The sequence below is a fragment of the Lathyrus oleraceus genome, chromosome 5 (genome assembly GCF_024323335.1).
Source record: "Lathyrus oleraceus cultivar Zhongwan6 chromosome 5, CAAS_Psat_ZW6_1.0, whole genome shotgun sequence".
Classification (NCBI taxonomy): Eukaryota; Viridiplantae; Streptophyta; class Magnoliopsida; order Fabales; family Fabaceae; genus Lathyrus; species Lathyrus oleraceus.
Genome location: NC_066583.1, coordinates 197,723,014 through 197,727,833, shown reverse-complemented (window position 1 = coordinate 197,727,833; position 4,820 = coordinate 197,723,014).

Here is a 4,820-nt window from a genome sequence, read left to right as displayed (position 1 = left end):
CGGAGACAGAATCGGAGGCTCGGACAAATACTCTTTGATACTGTCAAAGGCCTTTTGGCAATCCTCAGTCCAATCATGGCGTTGATCTTTCCGGAGGAGCTTGAATATAGGCGCGCATGTGGCAGTCATGTGGGATATGAATCTCGAAATGTAATTCAAGCGGCCAAGAAAACCTCGGACTTGCTTCTCAGTTTTGGGCGCAGGAATCTCTTGTATTCTTTGACCTTGGCAGGATCAACTTCAATACCTCTTTCACTGATAATAAAGCCCAATAACTTACTGGAACGAACTCCAAATGTAAACTTGTTCGGATTCAAGCGGAGTTTGTACTTCCTCAAACGCTGGAAAAGCTTCAACAAGTGTTCTACATGTTCAACTTCCGTTTTCTACTTTGCAATCATATGATCAACATACACCTCAATCTCCTTGTGCATCATATCATGAAACAAGGTAGTCATAGCTCGTTGATACGTGGCTCCGACGTTCTTCAAATCGAAGGGCATCACTCGATAACAGAATGTTCCCCAAGTTGTGATGAATGTTGTCTTCTCCATATCCTCGGGTGCCATTTTAATCTGATTATAACCGGAAAATCCGTCCATAAATGAGAAGACATTGAATTTAGTTGTATTATCTACCAACATATCAATGTGTGGTAGGGGAAAATCATCTTTCGGACTAGCTTTATTCAAGTCTCGATAGTCCACACACATTCGGACTTTTCCATCTTTCTTAGGCACAAGCACAATATTGGCCACCCATTGAGGATATGTAGAAGTCACAGGAAACCCCGCATCAATTTGCTTCTGAACTTCTTCTTTGATCTTCACTGCCATATCAGGATGAGTTCTTCTGAGCTTCTGCTTCACGGGCACACACTTAGGCTTCAACGGCAAGAAATGTTGCACAATATCAGTATCTAGACCAGGCATATCTTCATACGACCAGGAAAAGACGTCGACATATTATCATAGCAACTCAATCAACCCCTTCTTTACTGATTCTTCCAGGAGTTCCCCAATCTTCACTTCACGGATACAGTCTTCATACCTCAAGTTAACTGTTTCCGGATTCTTAAGATGCGGCTGAATGATCTTCTCCTCGTGCTCAAGCAGACGGGAAATCTCATCAGGAATCTTTTCAACATCATCTTCTTCGACCTCAAATACATCGAACTCAAAGTTGGGAGATGGTGTTGGATCATTATGTTCAATGGGTTTGATCAATCTGCATAATGATTTTGAGTATAAAAGAGATTTCAGAATTCAAATAAGGCAAATCATTATGCAGATGAAAAGATTGATTTTATTCTCTTGTTAGGGTTTTCTGGTGATCACCAATTTCATGCAAAAAAACAAAAAGGAAAAATAATTTGGAAAAACAAACATTTAACATTTGATTATTGAATGAATGTCATTGTATTAATCAATTTTTTTCCAACAATGTCATCACTTCTCCTTTTGGCATGGGAGAAGGGTTTTCAAACAAAATGAACATATTACGTGGACTTATGGATAACTGTTGGAACATCAACAACGACCCAATTATTGCAGATTCTGCCAGGTATGACAAAGTTGCCTAAATCTTCCTTTTCATCATCTTCAACAATGGCAGCAGCTTCCTAATCTACAACCGTGTGGATGAAACCTCCACCCTGGAACAGCCCACGCTCATCGGAAACACCGAAAGAGTACCCTATGCCAGCCCGAGATTTATTATCTTCCAACTTGATCATTTTCCCTAAACCAGTAGTTGCACCATGCTCAATGGCCAACTTTGCATCGTTGTAGGAAACAAATGAAGGAAGTCTTTTCCTTGAAGGCTCAGCAATAGATAAGGCTTGGAACGGAGTCCCAACCTCATCCTCAGTATCAATGTAGGAAAAGGAAGATAAGTGGCTAACCAAGAGAGCCTTCTCTCCCTCTATCACCACCAACTTTTTGTTTTTCACAAACTTAAACTTTTGGTGTAGGGTGGATGCCACGACGCCTGCCTCGTGAATCCATGGTCTACCAAGCAAACAGCTATAATACGGATGAATATCCATGACCTGAAAGGTGATCTGGAAATCACTAGGTCCAATCTTGATCGGGAGTTCTAATTTGCCGATCACGGTCTTGCATGATCCATCAAACACCTTAACAATCACTCCACTCTGCCTCATGGGAGGCCCCTCGTAAGAAAGTTTAGCTAGAGTGGATTTTGGTAACACATTAAGCGATGATCCGGTGTCCACCAACACATTGGACAAGGCATCATCCTTACAGTTCATTTAAATGTGTAGAGCCAAATTGTGGTTTTTTACCTCCTCGGGAAGATCAGCATCGCAAAAGCTCAAATTGTTACAAGCGGTTATGTTTACAACAATGCTATCAAACTGCTCAATTGTGACATCGTGGTCCACTTATGCCACGTCCAACACCCTCTGCAAAGCTTCACGGTGTGGCTCAGAATTCATCAACAAAGATAATACATATATCTTTGATGGAGTTTGTAGCAGCTGATCAAAAACATTGTATTCACTCCTTTTGATGAACCTCAAATCTCATCACCATCCTCTTTCAATATGCCAGACTGGCCAACCAGGTTAGGATCTTTCACAGATTTATCAACAACAGGGTCAACACCCTTCACAACAGGGGTAGGATTATTTTGAGAAGAAGTCCCCTCGGGACTGGTAGGATTAACAACTGTTTTCTTCGCAACGTCTTAATGGGGTTTCGGCTCCGCCAAGAAAACACGACCGCTACGGGTCACACCACTGACGTCTGAGATGCTCACAACAGAGGTTGAGGGAAACGAAACCTCTTTCCTATCTTCTAGCATCACATCATTGTACCTGTAGGGAACATCCTTGTCTGATGAATACGGGACAGGACCCGTTGGCTTTATCACAAGAGCTGGAGAAACCTTCTTCTTGCTGCCATCATACTTGACAACAACAGGCTCATGAATTTTAAACACCGGGGTGATAACATCGACTTCATCCTCATCATGTTTATGAAGTATTTCAATCATCCCCTGATCCAGCATCTCTTGGATGTCCTTTCTAACTTGTCGGTATCCTCTCTCATTGATAGTGCACACCTGGCACCTATCATGGTCATGTTCATAGTGGCTGTGTTCACACAATAACTTATGCATCTCGACCAAAGATTGCCTTATGTCATTAACATACAAGACTTTATATTTTCCAGGGCAACCCTGGACCATATTAACAGCAGCCTTCCCATGCTCGGGCAATGGGTTCTTCTTTACATTAGGACCTACGTCCTCGAAAAACAAAATACCTCTTCTCACAAGGTCTTGCACCTTGGTCTTCAGCGGGTAGCAATTTTCCACGTCATGTCCGGGAGAACCGGAATGATATACACAATGTAGTTCAGGCTTATACCACCACTGAGGGTTGGTTGGTACAGTAGGAGGGTCTCGTGGAGTGATCAACTTTCTATCAATCAAAGACGGATAAAGTTCAGCATAAGTCATTGGAATTGGATCAAAAATGACCCTCTTCCTCTCGTAGTTGCTGGTGCTTGTGTTATTGTTGTTTCGAGGCTGGTAGGCCTGTTGTTGTGGACGATGTTGTTGTTTTTGTTGATGATGCACTTCTTTAAAGGCAGGTGCTATATGAGCCACCTGGTGTTGACTGACGGCAAGACGCACATTCTTCCTCTTCACAGAGGGCCTTCTCTTAATATGGGAGGACACATCATGTGTCTCTCCTTCCTTCTTCTTAGCAAAGCTCCCACATCTCTTTACTGAAGAGCTATCTTCCCTGGATAGTCGTCCTTCACGGACCCCTTCTTCCAACCTCATCCCCGTATTCACCATCTCGGTGAAATCTGAGGGAGCACTAGAGATCATCCTCTCATAGTAGAAAGTGCTCAAAGTCTTCAAAAAGATCTTTGTCATCTCTTTCTCTTCAAGGGGTGGCACTATCTGAGCTGCCAACTCGCGCCATCTTTGGGCGTACTCCTTGAAGGTCTCCTTGTCCTTCTGTGACATTGCCCTCAACTGGTCCCTATCAGGAGCCATATCCACATTATATTTGTATTGCTTGACGAAGGCCTCGTCAAGATCATTGAAAGAGCGAATGTTCGCACTCTCCAAACCCATGTACCACCGGAGTGCAGCACCAGACAAACTATCCTGGAAGTAATGGATGAGAAGTTGGTCATTGTCTGTTTGAGTTGACATCATGCGAGCATACATCACAAAATGGCTTAGCGAGCATGTGTTTCCCTTATATTTCTCAAATTCAGGTACTTTGAATTTAATAGGGCTCTTCACGTTGGGCACGAGGCACAACTCAGCAACACTTTTACCAAAGAGGTCCTTACCCCTCAGAGTCTTCGGTTTCTTGCGCAGCTCAAGGAATTGGTCTTTCATCTCGTCCATCTTCTCATAAACATCTGGGCCCTCAGATGGCTCAGAATGATAGATGGTGTCTTTCACTCGGGGTAAGGTGTGCACAACGGGAGGTGGCACAGAAAGGACCGGGCTAGATGCCGACAGAGAAGCGAGAGTAGGAGCAAAACCCTCGGGGACAATGTTGGCGGGCATTCCCCAAGGGAACCCGGCTGGCATAGACGGAGCGAAATGGGCTGTTGCAGCAGGCACTGTAGAAGTATCTATCTCTGATATGACAGTCCTCTGGGGAGGAGTTGCAGGAGTTGGCGAAGCTTTACTCTGGGCAGCTAACACTGACTCCATCATGGCAGTCAGCCTAACCATCTCTTCTTTCAGATCCCGGTTCTCTTGTTCTAGATGCTCCATGATCCTTGGAAGATTAGCTCTTGTGTTATACTGGTGCATTTGCT